At 38.4% G+C, this 27,311-nt stretch overlaps 1 protein-coding gene across 1 annotated transcript in view; it reads left to right on the top strand.

The window, feature by feature from the left end:
* Positions 1-27,311, top strand: part of CYRIA (CYFIP related Rac1 interactor A) — a 52,767-nt gene that overhangs the window by 3,302 nt on the left and 22,154 nt on the right. The window contains exons 2-3 of the mRNA XM_082277025.1: positions 12,400-12,450; positions 14,249-14,317. The gene's annotated coding sequence lies outside the window, so the exon portion shown is untranslated. The remainder of the gene's footprint in view (positions 1-12,399; positions 12,451-14,248; positions 14,318-27,311) is intronic.

Raw genomic sequence — 27,311 nt, 5'->3', positions numbered from 1 at the left:
AATACAAGTTCTTGATTTAAAGTGGTAGCAGTGATTTTGTATTTAGTATTGTGGGTTTAAAATGTTAAGAAATGATGCCATCATGAGGATACCAACCATGAGATTTAGTTAAACATCAGTCAGCCTTACCTTAACTCAGGAATGGTTACTTTTGCATGCTAACAACTAAACTACTCTTGTCTAATTTATAAACTTGTCAATAGACTAGAAAACCAGTGCTCTGAGGGACTTCTTTATGTATATTACCTTTTTTTTTTCCCCTCCTGTCCACTACAGTACTTCTGTAGTGCTTTTCATCGTGGACAGGTAGACTTTTAACAACATGGTTTGGATATCAGCAGCGCAAAAGGTGAAGCTAATGCATAAGTCCCAGGATTATCTTTGAGTAAATCTGTGTAAGGAATTGATTATGTTTATAATGTATGAAAAGTAAATTTTGAAGGTTCCAGTAGCAGTGCAGGTTGTGGTGTTATGTGTGCCTGTCATAAGTGCTAGTCTGGTTTAGTTCAAGTCTTGGGTTAATAAATGTGATTCATGAACACGTGTTCCTCAGGCCTGGTGAAGAGTATCCATAGCATCCATACAGCATGGGAGTTGTCATGTCTAGAATATGACATGGAGCATACTGGAATCTTGAGTTTCATCCCATTTTTCTGTGGTGAGCTCGGGATGGCAGAGTGTAAGTTCACACAATATAATAACACCGTGGAGGTGGTTTGGTGTTTTAAGGGAATGTGTAGACTTATTTTAGATAAAAGTCATTCTGTACTGTCCTGTATCTCTCTGATACACAAAGGTTTAACTTAAAATTTAAATAGTTGTTAGAAGCTTTCTTATATATAATTTATGGCATTTGGGCAGGGGGGAAATCCTTCTCTCTGCTGTGTTACTGCCTGAAATCATAAATTATTTGAGTGGCCTATTTTACAATTAGATGCCTCAAAGCTGAGGTTGATGGTCCTAAAACCCGTGTCTGAAAGCACACTTTTCTACAATTTTTACTGTGAAGAAAATGAGATGCACAGAGCTTCCATTCTGCATTCATCCATAGCTGTTACCACCGAGGCTGTTCTGGAGAGTGGAATCTCTTTCCTGCCTCACTGCCTTTGGCATCCAGAGATGGGAATGTTCCCTCAGGATTAGAAAAGCTTGTTTTGCTAAGAAATAAGTGTAAGCTATTTACTCAAACTTGAGTAGAAGCATTTGCAATGATGTTAATCTGTCTTCATGTTTTATGGTGCATTAGTTGCATCCCATATTCATTGTGTGACACTTTATTCTCTGTCCTTTTCAGCTTTAAGTACCTTGAGCTCACATCACCCTCTTCCCGAGAGAGTGAAACAGTGTGTCATAAGCTGTCCTTTATTTAACCTGCAACCTTTGGAAAAATACCCAGAACAAAACAGTAATTAGGCCAGAGGGAGAATGACTCCTGCTCTGTGATTAAAGCATTCAGGTGAGAGAAACCTGGTTTCTATAGGTGTTTCATTCTTTCATCCAGTAAATATTTTTCCATTTCATAACTTCAGCAGGAATAGTCTTAGGACAGACAATAGCCTGTGGTTTAGGGCACTACCCTGGTGTGCAGAGATGTGGTTGAGAGCCAGTCTCTCAACCTGAAAAGAGCCTACCACCCACTTCTACTTCCTCTGTGGTTGCTTTCCTGATGCTTTTAAATAGCTCGGTGGTGCTTAAGGGCATGCTCCTGTCCTCTCATCTGAAACTTCAAAATTGCATGACTCCTTTCCTTGGGAGCTTGTGAAAGGAATGACTTTGTATCTTGCTTCTAGAGAGGCCTGAGGGTTTTACAACCCTTTTTAATAACATAGGTACCTCTTGAGCTTCCAGGAATAGGTGACATCAGTTTAAGGTAGAGCCTTCACAACTTTCTTACCTGTTAGGTTAGATGGCTTCCTGCTTGCTATCCGAGTTATCTTACTTTCCCTTATATACCCAAATATGTTGCAGCCATGCTCAAAATTCTCCTGTGAGTCCAATTTGGGCTTCTAGACTCATATGGGTTAGTAAATCTATGATGAGTATAGATTTTGAAGGGATGAAGGCCAGAATTCAGCAAGAGTAAGGACTTCCAGAGAAGGTCTTTTGGGTTTAGGACACAATTTGAGTCTGGTTTGATTCAGTTGTCCAGTGTAAATGTTTTTTCTTTGATGAGATGCTTTGCAACGTCTGTTGCATCTATACTTGGTTAGCAGATGCAAGGAGGCTGGAAAACCCATGTCCTGCATAGGCCCACGTCCTGGAGTACCTACTGGGATATTTTAAAACAGCTCAGTACTATTTGCCTCTGCAGCTGAACTGAGCCCAGTAGAGTCCTAAGACTATTGTTGCTTAAGCTGAATGTGGTTATACTGAGAAGTGGGAGGGAGGGGTTATTTTAATGTTTTTCAAAGATATTTCAAAGCAAACCTGCTTTTTGGGTTTTTTTTTTGTGTTTTTAATATCTAGCTTGATAATTACAATTTTCATTTTGCAGCTGCCCCAGATAAAATCTGGAAGGTTAGCTTGAGTTAATGGCTTTCTGGGAAGAGGGGAGAAAGTTCATCTTCTGGTTTCTCTTGTGCATGTTAATAATGGTGTGGAGCTGTGGGGCAAAAATTCATTACTGATTGTAGCTGGTATCGAAATGCTGAGTGGTAGTGCCACTTACAGAGCAGAACTGACTGAGGAAGAAGGAAGATTTTCTCTGATAACTGATCCGTATGATTCTATCTCCAGTAAATTGGTTCCAGAATTGTGTTTAAATAGCCTCCATAGGAGACATACAGTAGTATTTATTTGGTGTGGGTGATCTGTTGGTCCTAATTTTTCAGAGGGCATTGCTATAATGCTGTGGAAACTGGGGAGGGAAACAATGGCAAGGGGAAAATTCTATAACATTTCTCAGAGTTGTGAAATCTCTTCATATTTGAGAAGGCTAGACTGTTAAATTTGTTATGTTGTATTTCCAGGAACAGTCTAATTTTGTCTGTTACACTTTGTCCCACCCACATACACACGGTCTGACTCCCTGTGCTGTATTGCTCTGTAATTGCAGTGTTTTGCTTCAAGGATCATCTGTAGGCAGTTGGCGACTTCTTCAGATACAGATTTCATGATGGATATTGGCATCTTTAAAAGCTTCTGGGAATAAGTCCTCTCCCTAATAATTGATGGTGGCAGAGGAAATGGGTTCTGATATTTTGTAACCGTTTTCCCTATGTTTTTATTATTAAAGCATAAAAGCCCTGTAGGACTGACTGGAACACTTCCCTCACCCTCTCACAAGGCTGTGCTGCAGCAGGGCTCTGTAACACCAATTACTGCGGGGACAGTTTTGCTGTTCCAGATGAGATTGTGATGGGGGTGTTGGGAAATGAGTCTCGCTCAAAATGTGTTTTATGCTCTGAATACAAGAGATTGTGTTACTATAGTGCAATGCTTAGGTCTATGGGGTTCATGTTTTTAGTTAGTGAAGGTGAAATCCATTTAGAATTTTTTATCAACGTCTCTTGTATTCGACAGGAAAACAGAAAATATTTCCTGATCTTGAAGTATTTTGGGACTGTGTTGCCTGTAGAACTGATGTGTATTTCCATAACTAGATAATCTTACTGCTTTTATTAATTTTATTTTTTTCCCTGAAAGACAAGGACAGAGCACACATATTAGAGGTCCTACACGTACAGGTAATATGTTTGTCCGTTTTTATACTGTGAGACAGAAAATGATTGGGGTCTGACTACTTACGCCTTTGTTTTACAGAGGTTTTGATTCATTAAGGCACAGACAGTATCATGTTGTCCTTTACTGAACTAAAAGTAAAACTGCCAAAAAAAATCCCCTTTTGTTCTGCTGCTGAGGAGCACTGTGGGCTGCCAAATCCTGACAGTCTGAGTCACCACAATTGTAATAAAGTGTTTGTACTTTGGCGGTTGCTGTTATTCAGCGTCTTCTAAGTTATTCATAAGGCAAAGGGACACCTACAGGTTTAAAATACTACTTTTAAAAGAAATAGTCCATGTTTATAAAGAAACAACATTTTCAATAGGGAATTAAATAAACTGTGGTAACACTTCAAATCTTCTAAGGAGTATATGGTTTATCTTTAAGAAATATGCTTATATACATATATTTAACAAGTTCCATGTTTTGTGTAATAGCAATGCTAGACTTCAAAAAATGATGGGATAATTTTAAACTCCTTACTGAACTCTGCTGTTTTGGCCATCTGATCTGACCTGATAACAATCTGATAACCAGGCAGACTGCTTCCTTCCTAAAAAAAACCAAAAAAAAAAAGAAAAAAAAGTTTTGAGGACAGGGCCTCTGACCCTGGAAATGCTTATCTACATTTTAACTTTGAAGTGTGGGCTGTGACCCAGCAAACATAGCTCATGTAATTGAATTCAGTTGTTTTCAGCATAATTTCCAAACAAAGTAGTCAAAGTTTAAGTTCTAGTAGTAAAATTAAGTTGTAATAGTCAAATAAAACTCAGAATGAGGGCCCATAAAGAGCTGGAGGAAAGCAGGGTGGCTCTGACTCAGGGATGGTACCTGTAAGGCTGTCAGGTGTGTTCCCAGACTCACAGCAGGTGTCCTGCCTGTGGCCATATGCACACTGTGGTGCTTTGGCTGATGGATGCTGCTGCCTGTGCTTGGGTGGGACATGAGAGTACTTACAAATTCTTGATCCCATCACCTGTGCATGGAGAGGAGGTGTGTTTCTTTATAATTTCTCAATACTATAGCTGTTTATGGATGTGAGTCCTCATATTGTTTAGTATTAGTTATTGAGGCAGAAACAATGATTCCTTTCTTTCCATGGATAAAATAACAACAAGGCTTTTATTCTTGATACATAGGGAATTTTGTATGTTATTTACCTTTCCCTAACATTAAGCTAATGAAATTTCCACAGTTCTCTCTCTTAAAAAAAGCGACAGATTTGCTAAACTGGATTACTAATAACTTTCCCAGCTTCCATCTTGTAGAGCTGCTGAGAAAAAGGATCGAGGTGGATGTGGGTGGTAGTCACTGGGGCAGTGTGGGACACGTAAATTCTTGCAGTAGAAAGTACTATAATTTTATTGCTGCTCAGTGTCATACTATCACTACAGCTGTTTCCCAAAGAAGAGGTTTTCCTGCTATTGACAGGACATTCAGACAAAGGAAGGAGATGGTAGATAAGCAAATGCAAATATATTACATGCCTTCTATCCTTTGGTTTCTAATGCATGCTGCGGTGACGAGTTCAGCGTGAAACACTCAGTGACATGTAATTATATATGCATTAAGTGGAAGCTGATTCATAGTGTCCCTCTCTGAGAGTACCTATCCATAAAGCACTGAGGTAGGGATGCAAGAGGAGCAGCACAACTCTGGGCTGCTTAATTCATGTGGCAGTGCAGTCCTGCTCAGCTGCTGACTTCCTTTCTCCTTTTTTTTTTGCCCATAAAAGGAGAAAAGTGCTGCCATATGACTCGCTTTAGAGAGAATCACAAGATGAGGTTGGGGCCAGAGGGAGGGGGGCACGGGGGGGGGGAAATTATTCAGGTAGCTTTGTTTCTTGTACGTGGTACAAAACATTCTGCTTTCTGTGTTTAATGTGGTATTACTAGCAAAGTATGTGGTAGTATTTCCTTTAACTGACATTGAAATCAAGCATTTCATTCTTATAATAACTTTTTTTTTTCTTTTTTTTTCTTTTCTGCATGGATGAGAGATTCTGAAGGGAAGGGATATAAATGAGTTTGGAAAGGAGATAACTTCAGTTCTTAGGGATTAGGCTATCCTTCAAACCTGCAGACACTTTCCTGCTGGTTGTTAAGGAATGACTGTATGTGGTATTCTCCCATCTCGTGCCAGTGACTGTAGGTAGGCATGCCTGAATTCATTGCTTAATTTTGCACTGTTAAAATCTTCATCTCCAGTTTTTCCAGAAAACAGGCTAATTGGGTGATACTCTGAAGACTTGCTCAGAGATCAAATCTGGACAGCTCTGTGCCTTTTCACAAAACGTTTGAGCTCTCTTACTCTGCAGTCTCAGTGACTCTCAGTGTACAATAAAGCAAGAGTTCCTTTGACATATTCTGACAAAAAGCATAGCCCTCCCACTGACGAGGGTTACAGTTTTAGGCAATTAGCAACTTTAAAGAGTTCCACCCAGTTTCTGGCATGGGTTACTAGGTGGTGTTTGATTCTACATCAGAGTGCAGAGGAAGCACCAGGATGGTCAAGTCCAACCCATGCTGCCAGCTAAAGTCCTGTGTGTGTGTGTGTTCAAAGCCCTCTCTGAGTCAATGTTTCACAGTATTGATCGGCTTGGATTTAGTCAGCCTTGCACGTTCCCTTTATTTACTGATGCTGTGAAGCGATTTGACATGGGGGCATATAAATCAGATGTCTCTCTTCTTGCTCACTCCAACACAAGATGTTTTAGAAATCACAGCAAAATAGATGTGTCTGTGCAAACCAGACTTTTTTCTTTGACAACTATGAAAAATGGAGATCTTCAACCAAAACTTGTACTTTCATATGAATTGAAGCATTTTGTCAAGGAGTCCAAAGGGAGCTGGAGAAAATTAAGATCTTAGTAATGAACAGTCATTTCCTATATTTCCTAGCATCACCATTTTCTAGTAGGTATCCTGGGAAAAGAGCAAAAGGACCATACTAATTATGGATCTAAAGTAATTTTTTCTTTTTTTCTCTCTAGCTGTTGTTTTTGGGGATTTTTTACATCAGAACTAGGGTGTAGGCCAAAATCTTTGAAAAACAGATGTCTGTCTCATGCCTGCAGTGTTATCATCACTGGCATTTAATAAATTTTTTACTTCACATATGTGGGTGGGTTTTTGTTGTGTTTTAGACTTTTGGTTGTTTTTCTTGAAACATCTGATGGTTTTATGGTTTATTGGAGTAATGGTCTTTAGTTGAATGTTGATGTCACTGTTGAGATACATTTGTCATCTTTTCATCTCTTTGGAAGGCTGAAATTGTACCTGTAGTTCAAGACACTACAATTAAAGTATTCACTGGTAAATCAGAGTGTAGGAGTTCATCTGGGACTATTAGGTTGGAGCAGATGGTTATTAGGTGGATTATTAGATGGACCCACTGGACCAGATTGGCAGCTGCTATCCCAACAGTTATAAATGGGTGCTCAAGGTTTTACAGAGTAATAAGCAGTTTTGTCAATACTGAGGTGGGTTGACCCTGGTTGGATGGCAGGTGCCCACCAAAGCTGCCCTGTCACTGCCCTCCTCAGCTGGGCAGGGAAGAGAAAACATAATGAAAAGTTTGTGGGCTGAGATAAGGGGAGAGAGAGATCCCTCATCAGTGACTGTCATGGGCAAAACAGACTTCACTTGGGGAAATCAGTTTAACTTACTACCAATCATATCAGAGTAGGATAATGAGAAATAAATCCAAATCTTAAAACACCTTCTCCCCACCCTACTCTTCTTCCTGTACTCAACTTCACTGTCAAATTCTCTACTTCTTTCCCTCAAGCAACACAGGGGGACAGATAATGGAGGTTGTAGTCAGTTCAGCCCACCTCTGCCACTCCTTCCTCCTCACATTCTTCTTCTTCTCCAGCATGGGGTCCCTCGCACAGGAGACAGTCCTTCATGAACTTTCCTAACATGAGGGCTTCCCATGGCCTGCAGTTCATGAAATGCTCCAATGTGATCCCTCCCTCAAGATGCAGTCCTTCAGGAACAGCTTGCTCCAGTGTGGGCTCCTCTCTCCATAGGCCACAGGTCCTGCCAGGAGCCTGCTCCAGCAGGGGCTTCCCACAGAGTCACAGTCTCCTTCAGACATCCACCAGCTCGGGGATGGGGTTCTCCATGGGCTGCAGGTGGATCTCTGCTCTGCCCTGTGCCTCCATGGGCTGCAGGTGGATCTCTGCTCTGCCCTGTGCCTCCATGGGCTGCAGGGGCACAGCTGCCTCACCGTGGGCTGCTGATGGATCTCTGCTCCAGTGCCTGGAGCACCTCCTGCCCCTCTGGCATTCACCTTGGGTCTGCAGGGCTGTTGCTTTCATGCTCTCACTTCTCTCTTTGGCTGCTGTTCTGCAGCAATTTTTTTCCCCCCTTCTTAACTCAGTTATCCCAGAGGTGCTGCCACCATCACTGATGGGCTTGTCCTTAGCCAGTGGTGAGTTGTGTCATTCTGTCCTGTTCCCCCTCACTGCCCTCCCCACTACCAAAACCTTGCCATGGAAACCCGAAATACAATACCATTGCACTTAAGACTCCAAGGTAAGGAGTTGGCACTGAAGATGATGATCTGTAGGTCAGCAGTTGTGAAAGGGTTTTATGTTTTGGTACTGTCACGATGATTTTTCAGTCCCCTATGACACTGCATAATCACATCTATACAAAGTTTTACACACAGTAATTCTGGCCAAGTACAATATTTACATCCAGATTTGTACCACATTAGTTGTGTTTTCCTTTGGAAGGCTTTATGTGCCTCTCTGGTGTTTACAAGAACTTCTTGATTGTGTTCCTTTTTGAGAAAAATAAGGGCAAGTGCTTACAATTCAGGTTTGCATGAAGTTTTTTTAAGTCATTAATTTGATTTCTGACTTCAACAAAAGAAACAAATTTGTGAAGACATACATAACTTTGTGAATTATCGAAAAAAAAGATTTGTTCTTAAAATGCTTGTAAGCATTGATCTTGTAAGATGAATTTCTTCCCTGCCTATCACCACGATGTGGGTGAAGCTTGGAGAAGCAGAGTCTCAGCTGTGCATTGGGATGCAGTTGATAGAGCTATGCCCACTTCATACCAACTGACAGGGCCAATGTTCTACTGGCAGCAATCCAGGCTTGCCGAAATTAAGAAATCAGATGCTCATGTTCAGTCCATCTGAACACATTAAAAAGCTCCAAAACCTAGAGAGTGCAAATTTTCACTTGTGTTGCCTATGACACCTGTGGAAACACAAATGCTCAGCTCTTATGTTTATGTGGTTCTGTTCCCCTGATCTGAAAGCAACAACCACCTAGGTGAGGGTGACTTGTTAATTCTGAAATGCATTTGGCTGGTTATGGAATTAACTTCTAAAAATTATGTTCTCCAGAAGCAACTGGGTACTGTATTTGTGATGCACGTTCATAGTAGGAACTAAATGAGAAGTGGATATGGCATGCAACTCTACTGTTACATTTTTAGTACTTCTCATGACACAGCTTTGTTCTATGCCAACTAACACTCTCCCAGATAATGCCCAAGCATAGTTCTGGGGTTAGGAGACACGATGGACCATTTCCAAAAGGCTGTTTGGATCTGGCCAGGCTGTATGAAGGAGTAGAATTTTAGTTGTCCAGCTACAAGCTGTGACATGTTTGCTGGTTCCAAGCCCAGAACGTGGCTGTGTGCCCTGGTCTGTTTTATTTTTTGACATATATGTGGCCACAGATCCTGCTTTCCAGGAAGCTGGGATTCAGCAGCTTCTTTGGGAAGGCAGTGGCAGCATTGTCACTGTGTGCTTAGGAAGGTAGAAGAAAAATTCTTTCAAGCCTGGAAGTGAGAAGCTGTCTGGAAAGCAGGAAAAATAAGCCAGAGCAACTTAAAATCATAGAATAATTGAGTTTCATTTTTTTTTAATAAGACAAGCCCCAGGGAATACACAAGTATAATCAGCCATTTTGAAAGCACTTGTTTTAAAAAAAAGAATATATTTGAAGAATTATGGCCTGGCATTTTAAATCAAAATGAATAAACTGAATGTTAAGCAGATGGCATCTACAACATCCTCAACCAGAGGATGTATATCCTGGCAGTAGAGTAAAATTTATCCCTGGCCTAAGCTTTGCCTTCTGTTAGCTAAAGGAGCAGTAGCAACATGCTAGTGCAAACCTGAGTTGGCATGATCCTTAGCTTTTCCCTGGGGAATCCCTGTCTTAAGCAGATGTCTCAGCCCTCTTCTTCTAATTGTCTGTTTGCCTCCTGTCAGGGAGGTGCAAGTCTAACCTTATATTTAGCAAAAACTGTAGGGTGTGAAGTTTTGTGTGTGGGTGTTTTTTACTTTAAGCAGTGTTAAAGCTATTAGCATCCTAATGACTTAACAGTGTCTGGTCCAACAGACAGCTCAAGGGTTGACTCTAGTCAGTAGAGCACAGCCATCTGTCTCACCACCTCGCTTCTGCAGGACACGAGGAATAGCTGCTGGGATGGCATAGGCTTCTTGGTAACCTTGTCATGTATTTCTCCACCTGGAAGTGGTCCAGCAATCAGAAACTGAGCTCCCAGTCCCCACACTGACAGTGACAAGGCTGAGTGCCATCCCTGGGCTGGGAATTCCTGGTGCAGTTTGTGCTTTGAGGGTTGTGTGGGGAGAGAATTGGAAGTGCAGGTCAGGATGCTCTAAGCCCTGAATTACCTATATTGCCATTGACATCTCTCGCATTTTTCTGCGTAATATTTAAATAGTACTGGCTTGGTAGTAGAAGTTTTAATGATTCTGTGCTTTTTCAGTTTACACATAGATGTGTTCAGCTGCTGCTCCTTTTTTGTATTTTAAATCAGAATAGAATTCATTGCTTCATTTTGGAACTTTTACTTTCTACTTCTTGAGTAAAGGACTTTAAAACATGAAATAATGTTGTGGTTGCATATTTAGGATTGAGAGTTTGACCTCTGATGCACACTTCATCTCATTTAACTCTTCTCTTTTGCCTTTGAACTACATTATGTATTCTGTTCTGTAATGCAGCTTCACTTAACTCTTTATTTCCAAATAGAATTAATTTAACATCTTTGCTATTTATGCTTACTTGAATACTGATTGTACAGCCTTAATTATTTCTTACACAGCAGGAAACTTTCAAAATAGCAGCTGTGTTTTTCCTTAAGTCAAATTGGTTGTGAACTACGACTGCTCAAATCCCTAGGTGGATAATAAGCTTTATTCCCAGCAGGTCCCCCAGACTACTACACTGAGGGAACTGAACTGACTCCCATGTTTCATTGTATAAATGCATTTTAACTTGAATAAATTGACTTGCTGGATCTTGCCAAAGTAGTAAAAGAGAATTTTCTCTTTCGTGTTAATATGTGATACCTCCTTGTTAATATCCTTCCCTTAAAGCAGCATTAAGGTTTCTACTAAAGTAGAAAAGAGTGCCTTATTTATTTCAGTCCATTTTTATCAGGCTGGTGTTTAAGAAATGATCACTTTACTTTCTTTCTGACTCACAAATTCTCCCAAGGACAGGAGCAGTTGCTCATAAATATGTTTCTTCACCCTGTGGTTATGTAACAGTGTTGTAAGGAGTATCTTGATATTTAGTTATTTTCTAAACTCATTAAATTGTTGTTCCTCTTCATTCCCCTCAGCTTTCCTATGGAAAACTCTTGATACCAATCTTGGGGTGTTTATCTCCACTTTAAAAGGAGTATTTTAAAGATATGAAACTGGAAACTCTAAACTTTTCAGAGTAGTTTATCCTCCTTCCCTTCCATGGCATTGGCTTTCCCACTCAATGGCATCTCAATCCAAATGTGATACCTCAGTGAACTTGCCTTGCAGCCCATTCCGTGCAGTTATTGCTCACGAACAAGAAATGCTTCCTGGCATCTGTTCGTAGTCTTCTTTTTAATGCCCCTTTCATACCTGCTAATCACATTAACCCTGTGAATTACACTGACATTGTTTTTACATCCCGTTTGATTTTGTGTTTCATTTTGTTTTATACTGAAAGAAATTTAGATATCTGAGATAACTTCTTTAAAAGATTAAAAAGCAGACTTCCAGAATGTTGTGTGTATTTGATTAAAAAGCTAATTCAGTCGTAGTTACTACTTAAGTTGTGTTGAGGGATAGCTATTCTGTATAAGTTGCAAAAGTTTTGTAATTTTATAATTCAGCTGAAAAGGAGGTTCTCCTTGATAGTTGATGGGTTTTTATTTCCAAAATTTAGTTTTTCTATATAAATGTAATCAATGCTGGAATTAGAGAGTCTTTCAGGCCTGTCATTTTTTGTTGTTGTTGGGTCAAAAGGTAAGGGGACAAAACAATGGTATTTAGAGCTGGGTTTTGCAGTCCTGTAGCACTGGAGAGTCAGAAGTTGTCTCTTACTACATCACTTCTCTATGGGAAAGGGTGGGTTTCTGGGTTCTGTGAGGTGCTGCCAGTCCTTTCCCTGTCCTGAGGTGTTCCTGCAACAGTAGTTCACTACCCTGGTGTGTGGCAGTATGAGATTAATTGACCTTTGGCTCTGGGAGTAATGCACAGTAGAAGACACCTTGCAGAGTGCTCTTTGCTTTTGAAAAAAGGGAAGTTATTCTCTATTGAAGGCATTTAAGTAACTTTTCTGATTTTTACTCAGTAATTAAAACTGTTTCATTGATAACAATCCTTTTAAATAAATTTTAAAATTCACAGATTGCAGCCTCTGTCTAAGTATTGGGAAGGCTCTGGATCATCCTCAACAAGGTAAGAGTCAACTCTAGTACTTTCAGGCTTGCACAGAACAGCTGTTGAGCAGATTTGAACATCATTAATGATAAATGAACACTCAGCCCCCCTTGAATACCATCCTTTATGCAGTTTTATTCTTGCACCTCACTGATGCTTTCAGAATGCTATCTGGGCATAATATTCTCGCCTTGAGGTTTTTATTTGTTTGCTTTTCTCATTATAGAACAACAATTGAGAATAATTCTTCCCATGTACTTTTTTCATTTACTCCACTGTTTGTTTTGAGTCATTTCACTGTTATTGTTCTGGTCTGGGTAAACCCTTGGGACAGAATTGGCTTAGGCAGAGAGCAGGATTTGTTCACATCCCTTTTGAAGTCCTGGTTCTGTAATTTTTATGGGTCTCCTACTGACATTTTTTTTTTTTCCAAATCTTGACCAAGTTCCCATCAAACTCTCTGAAATATAAGTTGTAAATACCATGCATTGCTACAGAACTGGAGAGAATTTGCAGCCAGCAGCAAAGTAAAGCAATGCTAAAAAAAAAATGTTTTTCCCCTAGAGAAAGGGAGTTTCCTGATTTGACTGGCTACTAATTGGTACAAAGATTTGTTTACACAGAGGAGCTATTGCTAATTAGTTCCCTGTGTGGGTGTTCTACTGGGAAATTAGTGTTACATTTTGATATAATTTAATCATCTTTTTTAATGAATTGTTACAATTTGCAGTAAGGAACATCTTTTTAGGAAAAAAACGAATCTGCCCTGCACCACCCCTGAGTTTCAAAAGGTAATTCCTCTCCAGGCGGCAGTCAAGGTTACTATTTGGAAATTAAATGAATAAAAATCCATAATTAGATTAAACCCAGTTTTTAGTCACATGTTTATAAATATAGCTCCAGAAACACAACCATGTGTTTTTCAAAGCCAAAACTTAATTAAGCTGAATTAAGCTGATTTATGAACCGGATAGCTTGACCTCTGAGATTGTGAGGACAGTGAAACTGAATATTTGGGAAGAGTGTTTGTGTAGTTACATTAACATTATTGAGGTTATGGTCAAAACAGAAGTTCACTTCCAAGCTTTTCTGTGGGGAATTTATTTTCCTTTTTACCTTCACTATTATTTTGGGAGCAAGCTTGCACTTCTCTTAAGTTATTTTATTTAGAGAGTTGAAAAAGTAACATTAAAATAGCTGTCCTATAGAACCTTATGAAGGAGCCGGTCCCCTTGTTTTTCTAGTGGCCTCCCCTGCCTCAATACTTGCAAAATGAAATGACCACTATTGGGCATTTAAATTACATTCTTTATTTCAGTAGTTTCAAAAGATTGGAAAATTATTTTCTGAATTTAGAACTGCTTTAACTGGACTTTTTTCAATATAAATATTGTTTTACATAAATATAGCCTTTATACTAAATTGCTAAATGTTTTGGAAATCTATTCCTATTTCCATGATTTCATTATTATATCTTTTAATTCTTAATATAATGCATACCATTACCAGTGCACATTATTTTCCTTTGGCTGTACCAGTCTTAGCAACAGCTTATTATAAAATCCAACTTAAATTGAATCTGTTCAGCAGAATTATATGGAATAAAATCTAGTTTGAATACCTGATCATTTCAGCCCAGCTTCATTTTTAATGGTATTACTACAAAAATTTTTGGATGTTACAAATTTCACTTTGAATAGAATAATTTCCATTTCTCATGGAAATTTCTTTTTTAAGCTAGAAAGTTGCATTGCAGAATTGAGATAGGGAAGAGCAAAGTGATCCCAAGTGTAATCTTGAATGTTTTTCATGACAGACGGACGTTGAATGTTTAGCATCACCTCTTTGGATTTTTGAATGTGAATTGGAACCACTGTATTTCTAGGTAAGACATAACCGAGTGTTTGTGTTAAGCACCCCCTTCCTTTTATACCTGAATTGTGGGAAAGCTAAAGAGTGCAATATGCTGGACTTTGCTTTGTGCAATGCTTATGTATTTGTTGAATTAGTGCAATGTTATTTGAGATTTTAAGTACTAATAGTTCATTTGTCCTAAATTTCTATGTTCTCTGAGAGAAACCACAACAGCCACTCTTGTATGGTCAGTATACGTACAGGACTGAATTTTGTGATCAGGTGTATAGTTGTTCTATTAGCTCATTGTCATCTAGAGGGGTAGGTGAGTGCTGTCTGCCCCTTCTCTTGCATCAACACCTTCACTCAGCAGGATATGCTGGTTTAGGGAATTTGCTGCTGAAAATCTGTGGGATTGCAAAGGCTTCCCAGAGGATTACTTTTCTGTCAGTTTAGACCTCTGCATCAGCTCACTGCAGATTCACACAAGTACTGATGTCAGTGCAAGGGAATCAGTGCCAGTACCTGCAGCAACAAATTGTTTTATTGGCTTTGAACTCCTTATTTCTCTCTGCTCCAAGAAAAGGTTTGATACATGAGGAAGACTATGAAGGGGTTGTGAACAGCTGCAGACTTTAATAGCTGGGGAGAAAGCAGATGGGGATAGAGATGAACTAGAAAGTTTTGATCTGTAGATGTAATTAAGAGAAAATTTGTCACTGAAGATTACCTTCTTCTTAGTGAAATGCTAGAGGTCATGCCAGTCTGGCTTCGCATGTTTTCTACAAAGGTTATAGGGACCAGAAGGGAGATCTCTGTCACACTTCACATGCAGCTGAGTTGTGGCCAGCACTGCACTGGGGCTGCACAGCTGAGAGTCACAGACATCAGTTCTGGTGGTTGTGACCCAAACAGTGCTGTTTGCCAGCCCTTCCTGGACTCCAGGGAAACGTGAAGCAGACAGAACATTTGATCTGGAGTGCTTTGCAGCATGCAAAGCCTAAAATCTGAAAGGCAATAGTATCTTAACTAGTAGTTGTGTGGATATTAAGTATTGTGGATAGTAAGGCTGTGCGAGATGGTGGCTTTGATCCAGTGGTTTCTCAGAGAGATGGAAGCCACTGGGTATGGAAGGGATTCTTTAAGCTAACCCTGCTTTAGTAACAGTGCATGCTGTCATTAATTCAGCTTGCTGTGAGAGGCATCCAAAAAGTGATGCTGTGGGCAAAAGCCTGCAAAAACTTCCATTTGTTATAGGTGAAGATAAGCCCAACATGGCAGCAGCCTGACTGGGTTTCTGTCGAAGCTGGTTCACAGTACCCAGGTGAACCCAGGGCAGTCTGTCAAAATAAAGGTGTTTGCTGGTCATGTGGAGGTTTGTTCAAAAGAAATAAAGCCACCTGCAGAGGTGGAAGGTGTAGAGATTCATCACTTTAAGGTCACAAAGGATGTGGAACCAGCGTAGCTGACAGACAGCGATATTCCTGTTTCATTTCACTGGATGGCTGAACAAACCCAGGTCCAAGGGACGAAGTGGATGGGAGGGGTGGCAGCAGAGACTTCAGATGAACAGCTGCAGCCAGAGCTTGACAATTTCTGCAGTGTAGAAAATTATTCTCTGTTTTAAACTACTGATGTGAACTTGTAAGGACTGTATACATAAGCAGCAAAGCTATTTTGCTTATTTTATTTTTAGGTTTTATTTTCTCCATTAAAAGAGCTTCCAGCCTTCTATTTTGTTACAGTCATATGGGATTTGAAATAGGAATTATGTATATGACATACTTATTAAATTTTATAATAGCACTTCAACTAAAATTAATGGCCCAGGATGATCCTTCTGGGCCAGAGAGGAGAGAAACTCAAAAATGAGTGCTCAGCATGGACTTATCTACTCCACTGGGGGGGACTGAGATGAGTTGAAGGGAGATCTTGGAGGCAGCACAAATAGAATGAAAAGGAAGAATAAAAGGAAAAATGGTAGGAGTGATGAATACTCTTGGTGTATTAGAAGACACAGGAAATGAGGAGAAAAAAAAAAGGGAGTGAAATGAGGGAATAGAGATTTGTTAAATTATGGGCTATTTCATATTTATTCCATAGAAAATTAATATGACTGCAGTGTGGTTCACTTTTATTAAGTTCATTGGTAGGAAATAATAAACTGGTAGGAATTACACCCGGTAAGAAAATTAGTATTTTGTTTTACCTGCTATATTTGTGACGTCCTCACTGTTTGCTCTTTGAGATCTTTTACAGTTAAGACTTTTTTTTTTCAAAATGAAACCCTTAAATATGACTTCACTGATCTTAAATATTGGCTTTTTTTCATACTGGCAAAATACAAGCCGTAGAAGCATATGAAGATTTTTTTTTGTAAAAGGAAAGGTTCTGAAAATCAAATCTTAATATAAAAGTGACAAGCCAGTAATAAATTTTAAATACTAATGCAGCAGAAGCAATATTTTGTGCTCTTAGCTGTGAGCTGTTTGAGCTGTGCTGGGAATTTTACATGATAAGGTTTTAATTTCTGTCAGTGCAAAGAGAAAGACTGAACCTCGTACACTATTTTTAAATGGCCAATGTCCCTTACAACTTTTGAAAGGTGTGACATGTATTATTGCTTTAATTCTCCAGAGTTTGAATGTTCTTATCAAATTAAATAATTGTATAACTGTTTTCAGAAGTGTTTTGTATATACATGTATATGGTGATCTATTACTGTTGCTTTTTTAAATGACCTTGGGAGCAGGAGCACATGGGGTGGGAAGAGAGTAAACTAGTTTTCATTTTCAGTTTCCTGTTTTCTAAGAATACATTGGAAAGTTTCTTAGTTAAATAATATCATAACAGACAGTTGGAAGACAAACTATGATGATTATATTCAGGTCTTCACGTGGTAAGTATGTTCTTAAAATAGTAACTGCTTGACAAGAATTAGGCATCATTTTCTACCAAAAGTAGTGTGAACTGTTAAGATGAAGTTAGCGATGCAGGGAGAGCAAGATCAAACATTTAACCTAATCCAGACAATTAAGTTGGATGCCTAAAGTAGGCTTCACTAACTGCTTGAAGATTGATGCTTAAGTGCCAGAATTAATATCTAAAGCTGAATCTCTGAAGTGAATTTGTACTTCACACACAAATGTGTCCTTAGTTTACCTTAGGCCATGATAACTTACTAACATCTCGGCTATCTTGATACAATGAGGAGCACGGTGGTCGTTGAAGTTCAGAATGCATTTCAGACATTTTTTTAGGAAGTAATTAAAAGTTCATAAACAAGATGATAACTTTCCACGCCTGTTGCTGTGCAGTTTTTGAGACTGATTTTATCTCACATAGTATCTTGTATGGGCGTGTTCTGTACGGTTATGAGGAGTACCATGTAATGAAGTTTTCAACACAGACCTCTAGTCTAATTCATTGCCAGGTATTTTACAGATAAAATGCATAAATGTGTTTCAGGGAGAACTGTGAAGAAAAGTACTGTGGTAATTGTAGGGGTTGCCTTGTATTGTTGGCCAGATGTGTTTTCCCAAGAACTGGGTACACTCTCAATCTGGAATTCAGCTTTATGCCAGATTTTGGTCTGTAGTGCTAGACTGTGACTCAGAGCCTAAAATTAAAATGCTTTTCCTGAGTTTTATGTCTTCAAAGAAGGATGGTTTTCCAGCAGGTGTTAATGATGAGATGTCTGCTTATTTACAGACACCTCAAACTTAATGAAGTTTTTGAAATTAAGGGTAAAATTTTTCAAAAGTAGCAAAAGAGAAACTCAGTCACTTCTTCTGAAACAAAGGCTCTAATTTTTCACCAATAGGAAAAAATAAGGCCTTTTGTTATCTCTTTTTTAATAAAAAAACCTCTTTCACATATATTTTTCTTCCATGAAAAAGATTGTAAGCCCTTTTTTTGCAATGTTCACCTTCATTAGCACAACTTGCTGACTTCCTTCCTCAGCTGCAGTTCTTCCTACACTCAGAGGTCAGAAAAGAGCAGGATCAACAAGCCACACATCTGGCTGTCTCTCTTTCCAACTGGAACAAAGAAACAATTTTTTAATGGCTTTTTGAGTTAATTGTAAACAATTTGGTTTTGGAGTCGCTGACTTGCAGCAAATGTTTGTCGTAGGCGGATGTAGGGAAAAAGGACTATGTCCTAATGCAATTCCTCTGTGGCCAGCGAGGAGAAAAAAATCACTTAAAAAAAAAGAAAAGGAATGTCTTGCTCCTTGTAGCACTGAAGTATGCTGAGAATTTTGAGTGCATATATAAGACGTTTCACAAGCTTAAAATATATGTTTTGATGAGGCTGAGAGACAGAAGTACTTGCTCATTTAATTTTTCTGTAATCTTCTATACAGTAATACTGATTTTTCCACCTCCCTTTATTTTCAGGAGCTGTTTATGTATGAACAAACTTGACAGTGATAAAAGACCAGGGACAAACAATAGGAATAGGGAAAAACTATTTTAAAATGAGAGTTCTGTTCTAATACTTTTCTCTGGTATTTATATTGTTCCTAAAGGCATTTTTCCAGTAAACAATTGTCAAAACCCTATACTTACAGTCATTAACCTTTAATTAATATTTTGAAAACAAATCTTTACATAATTAGTGAAGTGTAGTAGTTTTCTTACTTTCCCAATTATTGTAATCTTTAATACTCTCTAGAATCAGGTAGCCTCATATCTAAATTATTAGAATTACCTATTTTTTTTTAAGTGTTTTATCTAAAGTAAACATCTGGTGTGACTTTTATACTTTTATACTTCACAACAGGAAATACTACACTTGTTGATTTACAGCACTTCTGAAACCCCAGCTACTTTTAAAATACCTTGTTGTAGTTTAATGTGTCTTATTTTTAACTCACATTGCTCCCATATCTTGGTTGCTTTGTTTAATAGGTTTGTCATGGTGGTTTTATTTCTAATAAATGCCTTGATCTGAAAAGTAAATTGCTAATGCTGTTTGGAATTATGCCAAAGCTTATGACAAAATTGAATAAAATGAATCGTTCAAAGGAAACGTTTTCCATCAATTTGTTTGTAGGAGGTAAAGTGTGCTGTATTATGATCACTTTTTGTCAAAATTAGGTGTTTGGGTTGCTAATGCCACTTAGTGGATATCTGCCTTAACTGCAGCCTGTTCCAAAGCCAAATCAGGCGCCTGACAGCTCTCTTGATTTGTATATTGGAGTTTTCCTCCTGCCTAGAATATGTTGACTATAGCATGTTTTCAAGAAACTTTTAATTATCAGGTGCATTTTAGGAAGTTTATTACAGCTAGTTCATTTCTTGGATTAAATGCATTAAAATGTAGGAATTATTTATTACAGAATTTTAAACTTAGAGGAAAATGAGGATTTTATTTGCATATTTCGTTTTATTTGAAACATTAAACAACCATCTTGGTCACTTTGCACTGATTCTTTAGGTTAATGAAATATACATTGATACTAAGGGGATAATTTTGGTGGTTTAGGCAATGCTTTGTTTTAACCCTTTTGGTTGGAACAAGCTGACAGTTCAAGAATGGAATTGAAGAGTTGAAAGTAGTGAGTGCCTTTTGTTTGGTGTATCCAAAATGGGAGTGGGATAGGCCCTGCAGTAGCTGGACTTCCTCAGACTTCAAATAATTGGTTAGAGCAGGGTGCGGATGGTGTCAGAGTTGTGGGTTTGATCCCTGTATGGGCCATTCACTTCAGAGTTGAACTTTATGATCCTCTTGGGTCCCTTCCAGCTCCGAATATGCTGTGATTCTCCTTTGGAAGATCAGAAAGGTGAGATAGACATCAAATGTCTGTTCTACCACCGTCATTGAAAGTTATAATTTCCTGAATATATTTTTTTTTTAATAAAGACTCTTTATTGCTAAGCAGTTTGGATGGTAGTATTAATAACTTGTTGTATTTGATACAAAATTTAAATATATTTTAAAAAATCTTTTATCTGATACCAATACATATACACATATATAATTTATATTGTATTTTTTTCTAATATTAGTGTTTTTAAAAAAATCTATAATAAAATAATATCATCCTTTTTGCAATTTAAAGGCTTTTTTTTATGGAAAAGATTTTTTGCACTTTTGAAATGCATATTGATTTAGGTCTTTCTTTTCGGTCCTTAAACTCTGTTCTTTGAACTTTTTTTTGACCTCAGTAAATTTCTGTTATTTCCTGTCAACCCTGATAGTCTTCAATCACTAAGTATTTTTTACCTAATCTTTCAGGATTTTCTGAAGTTTTAATTTATGCTGTTTTTATTAGTAAATCAGTTGAATAATTTGCATCTAAAATAGTAATTGGCTCAGAGGAGAATAAACCAAAATTCAGCTTCCAGACGTATTTTAGTGCTGTATTACAGGCTGTTTAAATTAATGGTGAAGTTTGCACGACAATACAAAGACTTTTGTTGGCTTGTGTAATAATATTTTTTATAAAATTTCTTATCTTCCATTTGTTTACAGTGAAATTAGGAATAATTGCAGGGTTTTATCTGCCTTCTGCCATCCTCCAGTGAACTCATGACATCTTAAGTCATGAGCTAAGAGGAACCTGAGCTGTAGGACTCTTTCTAATGCAGCTGAAGTCACCCAGGCGTTCCACCTGCCCATAGATGGCTTTCAGTCACCAAACAGAAAGCTTTGGTTGAGTCAATGAGTTTAATGTTTTGATTTTGTTACAGTTTTAATCTTGATGTATCTGACATTTTTTTTCTGTAATAAGCAGCCAGTTCCCAGTTCTTGGTTAAACAAGCTCATTTGCAAGTCCCTGTGTACATGCATACAGTGGGTGTTTGCATGTCTGTGTGTGTAGTTTTTATAAAATTTAAGTTTTTCAACAAAGTTTTAAAATATGTTTACATTTCCTATTTAAATAGTTGTTTATAATTTGAAATTTTCTCAGAAACTAATGAATGTTGCCTTTTCAGGGATTTGTTTATTTTAGATGTGACTTCTGTCACCTCCAATGTGAATGTCAAGTTAGTTACAAGTGAAAATGAAACAAGGTTATGCAAAAGTAAAATTTTAAATTTTGCTCTAAACCTAAATATAGTGTATTTTCTATAGTTCCTAATTCTAAAAGGCATGATTTGCCTTTGAAACAGGATTCAGCAAAGGCAGTAAGAAAGTCTTGGATGTGACTGCTTCCTTCCATTTTTGATAGCAGGTAACTGGCATTTTAAAATTAGAGATGTCATCCTGTGTATCTTTTAGTCAGACTACAAAACCATTTCTTCTTTCTCAACTTCTAGGCTGCTCCTTAACTTCAAAAGAAGTAATGTTATTCCGTACTGCTTGAGAAAGTGTAAATAAAACCAGTGTTCCCGTACAGATGGAGAAGACAGGATTGGTGCCAGAGCTGATGTGGCATGTGGCAGATGCTGGGCGGGGATGCCCTGCTGAGAACCCTCACCAGCCTCAGGATCTCACTGTGCTAAGCCTGAGCAGCTCCCATGTGCTGTTCAGTGTTTGAGTGGAAATGACACTAATGATAATTTCAGATGCAGCCACAGTTACTTTTAAGCTAAATTCTGAATTTCAGCAGGAAGAAAGGGAAAGCAATATGATTTGGTTTTTAATATTTGTATTAGTTCTGAAATGTGGTCATTATATTATTGTCTGAATTAGTTTGGGTTTTGCTTGAGCTGTAAGAGTAGAAGAGAAGGTCACCCACTGGTAAAGGAGCTGGAGCCCATGCAGAAATCCAGGCTGACTGTGCAGAGGGAGGTTGGTGCTGTTGGGCTGATGTCAACTGGTGTGAGGGCTCTGTGGCCTTTACTTAGGTGGGAAGGTAAACTATGGAAACAGTCAGGGAACTGGTGCACCTCATTTGTGAGAAAAGGCTGAGGAAGCTGGGCCTGTTTAGCCTGGAGAGGAGAAAACTTGAGTGTACGCTCCATCAGTGTGTGGAGAAGGAGGGGTGTCAAGAGGGTGGACCAGGCTCTGCTCGGTGGTGCCCAGCAGTAGCTCAAGAGGCAATGGCAGAAACTGATGCCCAGGAAGTTCCACCTGTACATGAGGAAGAACTTCCTTGTACGGGTGCCCGAGCAGTGGAGCAGATCGCCCGGAGGGGCTGTGGATTGCTCGGGGAGCCTGTGGGTTGCCCGGAGGGGCTGCGGATTGCCCGGAGGGGCTGTGGATTGCTCGGGGAGCCTGTGGGTTGCCCGGAGGGGCTGTGGGTTGCCCGGAGGGGCTGTGGATTGCTCGGGGAGCCTGTGGGTTGCCCGGAGGGGCTGTGGGTTGCCCGGAGGGGCTGTGGATTGCTCGGGGAGCCTGTGGGTTGCCCGGAGGGGCTGCGGATTGCTCGGGGAGCCTGTGGGTTGCCCGGAGGGGCTGTGGGTTGCCCGGAGGGGCTGTGGGTTGCCCGGAGGGGCTGTGGGTTGATCTCCCCCGCTGGCGCTGAAGCCCGGGGCGCTGCGGTGGCGGCCGTGCGGCAGCAGGGGGTGCTCCCGCGCCGCCCCGTCCCGCGCTCCCCGATCGGGCGCGCTCCGCTTTCCCTGGATCATGGATAATGGATAATGAGCCTCTGCAGGCTCGTGCATCCCACAGGACAGGGAACAAACTGGCATAAGTGGGCCTTGGACCGGCCGCCATCCGCACTGGTCAGTCAGCAAAAAATACATACATACAGGAAAGTGAGAGTAGGGTATAGAGTCACTACGGTGCATCAATTTTACTGTCTTAATAAAAAGTTATTGTGCAAATTTCATTACAATACTAGGAATGGCTTCCAGGAGTGATTAGAATTAATTACTGCAGAGCTTGCCAGGGTCAGTACATGCTTTCAGTTTTCATTTACACTTACAAGAAATCTAAGTTTTAATTAAAAGGATGGTTTTAATTCTGCACCATCCATAGCAGTCCTTCCCTGTTTGTCATTTTAGGCAAATGGTAGACTTGTTAATATACCCCAAAAAAGTTGCAGTGGTTTTAGCAGCTCATGTTGAGGCACAAAGCTTGTTTGCCAATCAATGTAAGTAAAACACATTATTTGAAAATAGATTTACTAGGGAACGTGCTTCTTAAAGTATTAGGTACAATGCAAAATTAAGAATCTCTTTGTGTTTGCATCAATAAGAGGGCTAATGTGCTTGCCTATTAACACAATTTTCAAGGCAGGCTCTTTTGCAGAAAAATGTCATGCACCCCTTCTGCCCTGTATGTCTTAATGAATTGAGTCTTTAATTTGAAAGTATGTGCACTAACAAAATGCTGTCAGAAGGGTTAAAAAAATTACACTGAGGTGATTAAGAAAAAAGGAAGAGTTTTGTTGAAATTTATACTTTTCAGTAATTCCTGCATACTTAAAGGTTAGACTAATGTTTTGGAGAAAACCTCTTATTGTTCAATATTCAGTCTCCTCATCCCTTAACTTGACTGTGAGAGCAGTCATTGAAAAATTCCAGAGTTTAGCAACTTTCTAACCTGCCTTATGTTTAATTTATAGTCCAGTATAATGATTAAATATTTTCTTCTCAGTCTTTCTGCTTACCAGTCTATCTGCATTTTTGGGATTGATTTGCTTTTTTCCTTGAGTTGAATAATTTACATTTGTATTTATGGAATGTCTTCTGGATAGTATCTCCAGCTTATTAAAGTATTTTGAATTATGATCCTATTTTCCAAAATATTTTAATTCCCTTCTAGCCTAGTGCGTATTTTAAAAGAGTATTTTCTTCTTCTTTGCCTGTTACTAATTAAAAGTATTGAACAAAACCAGATCTATACAACTGTTACTGTTTAAAAATACTGTTGTCTTTTTTTTTGCCAGTAAACTGCTGACAGCTGCTTTTTCAAGTTTTCAGTGTTCTAGCAAATTTATGGTAGTAAATAACATTTTCTTGTTCCTCATCTCTAGTGCTTTGTCAAAGCTCCCTCTATTTCTTCAATTCTGCCCTATGCTTATACAGGTATATTGATTTCTGAGCCTCTGTTTTATCTTTCTTGTCCATCAGAATAACCTGTTGTGTATTGTCTTAACTGCTGAGCTTTCTGCACTCCCTTATCCCTTAAATCAACTTGCCAAGAGACCTGTCCTTCCAGGTACCTGAGGTTACTGAAACTGCTTTTGTAAAATCAGTTTAATTTGCTGTTTTCTCCTTGGTTAGTAACCTCCTCTCTTTTTAATTTCTCTTGTATTTTCATCCTTATATTCAGTTATTTCTCTCCATAACTACCATAAAAGTAAAAAATAGCCTCTAGAAATGGCATTACTTACTCCAGAAGCCTGTGCAGATACATGGTTAATTAATCCTCTTGAAGCTTCTTGCCCCATTCTGTCACTCATACACCTCCATACTTCAGCAGAACCTTCTTAAACACTTTCCTAGGTTAGGTGGTCTCTCAGGTTGCTGTTTTGGGATGTTACCTGTTGTTTCTTTTTTTCTGTTTCCCAGACACACATAGAAGTTTTACTTTTTTTCTGAAATCTTGAATACATTTTTAAAATATACATTATCCTCCAGTTTATTTACAGTGGTTTTTGGGTTTTTTTCCCTAATGGAACTCTTGCTATTTCCATCAGCAGCCTTGCAACAGCCTTGTAATAGGTCAGCAAGTTTTCTTATTTTTGTAATGAGATATTAAATAAGACCACTATGACACAAATGGAAATATTTTAAACTAAAAGCAGCAAATCCCTAGAAAGATCCACATTTCATCTTTAATTCCTCAAATCTTAAGCTATTGGTAAATATTGTCAGCCATATCTGTCTTACTTCCACTAATGTCAATATCTTTGATTGAATTAATTGTCTGTTTAGTATTTTAAGATGTTCTTTCACTTCTCTCCCCTTTCCTAGGAAACAATACTTGTAAAGACTGTTTCAGATCCATATCTTATAGATTCTTACCCTCCAAACCATAAATACAAAATGGCAAAATGCATTATATCCTAGATACTGACACATTCAGAACAGATTGCTAGGAAACACGCACTAAGAAATCCAGCCCCTGTAGGATTTATGTTTGACTGACTGAGATTAGGTGTACTGTTTTGGTATTTATGTATTAAAATGAGAAGTGGAATAGAAAGAGAAGAAAGCTAGCATGCAAAGACTTAACTCCTGTTATCAACTGGCACAATAAATAACTGGAAAATAAAATCACTCTGAGGAAAGTTTTTACCATAGTTGTCCAGAGAACTAGAGTGTGATGGTTTTCATCTTGCTTCTCAGACACATGCATTGGTTTTTTTGTGAGTATAATAAAAATGCTCTGTGTGGCATAGTCATAAGGCTGAATAATTGAATAATCGGCAGTGATTTACAGGCAGAAAAGACCTGGAACATTTTTTTTCTTTTACTGATTTTCCATCCAAGAGTCATGTTTCTGATTCTATGTCTAAGAACTTACCTGATGTCGCATACATTTTTCACTCATTATACTCACAAGTGTTGAAACCAGGTACCTTCTCAAATGTTCAAATCATTAGATTGCCAAAACTGAGTGTGTTCTAAGATGGCTTATATCCTTTCTCACTATGAATTTGGTGAGAGATGATGAGGAAAAGAAAACTTTGAAGAGGAAGATGATGGTGTGGCTCTCTTACAAGAGGTTGGAGGAACTTGGTCAAACTCCACTTGGAACAAAATACAGTGGTTTTATTTTGAAAGAAGAAACACTCAAACTAGCCAAACCTGACATGTATCTTTTAAAAGTGTCTCCTTGCTGTGAAAATTGATGAGAGGCTCCATTTATTGTGTACAGAGTAATTATGTCTTTGGTTTGTGTAACGCATCTGTGCAGGCAATGCCATATTCAGACTAGCTTACTGTAGTTACTCTACACTCAGGCAGAAGGATCAAAGTGCAACAGTGCTTTTTTAAAGTCAAATATAATTTTACTCTAATTACTTAATTGGATTCCATTCTACATTTTTGTTGGTGGTTTTTTGTTTGTCTGGTTTGTGTTCTGTTTTGTTTTTTATTATGATCTATGAAAATCCAGATATTTTGGTTGTGCCTGGTTTTTGTTCTTTCATGACGGCTGCTCTGACATTATATACTTTAAAAATATGCAGGAGTTCAAAGTAAATTCAGGTGTGGGGGTTGGCATATAGAAAAATCCCCCCGTTGGATACCTTTTAGGTTCATCTAAGGTAATTTTTTCTTTTACCTTTTAATTTTAGAGAGACTGCAAGCCAAGCTCTGTAATCCTCGGGGCTACAGGTATTAATGTTGGCCAACTCTTTAAACATTTTATGATTAGTGAAAAACATATTTGTCATTACAAAGCATTTATTAATTCCATGTAACTTGCATCACTTTTTTTGTAGGTTTTAATTGTCAATTAAAACCTACAATCTGCATATCAGCAGCAAAAGCTCTTAGCTGGAAGTGTTCCTTAGCTAGGAATTTTAATAAAATGGTTGTTCAAAGAGGGAATGATTCTTTTATCTTGAGTTACTTTCACCTTGAGCAAATTTATTCTCTTATTCCACTCCTCAGTTCTTTATAGCTATTTTCTGGCTTTGAGTTTTGTTGGAGTTTCTTTTTGTCTGTTTATACTTCACCTGCCTATGGAATGTGTGGCACTGATTTTCCTTTGCTTGCGTATTGGTTGCCACTTGGTGGACTTTATGTATGTTATTTATGTTATGAAAACCTTATAAATACAGTGTTTAGAGGCCAGCATTGGGGATAATTTCTTTTTTCTGGAAAATGAATATAGCTTGCTTTCTGAAAAGAATTTGGGTATGTTTTTCTCTTATCTCTGCCTTTCTAGAGAATACTTTACATACTTCATTACCAAATATCTTTGGGAGTTTTGCACAATTAGTACCTCAAACACAAATGTATGACTAATTTTATTTTTTTTCTTAGTATAACAATACATTTTTTAATTTATTTCTAGAATGAAGTCCATAGAGGAATAATATCATTTTTAAAAACTAACTGTATTTGCACAACTGAGACTATTAAAGTATCAGTTGTTATATTTTTCTTCATCGATGCAACTGCAGTTTGTAAGATTTAAACACTTAGCAGTAAAACAACTGAAGATAATAA

The sequence above is a fragment of the Coloeus monedula genome (genome assembly GCF_965178545.1).
Source record: "Coloeus monedula genome assembly, chromosome: 2".
NCBI lineage: Eukaryota > Metazoa > Chordata > Aves > Passeriformes > Corvidae > Coloeus > Coloeus monedula.
Note: the sequence above shows the minus strand (reverse complement) of the source record. Positions and strands in the feature narration are given on the sequence as shown.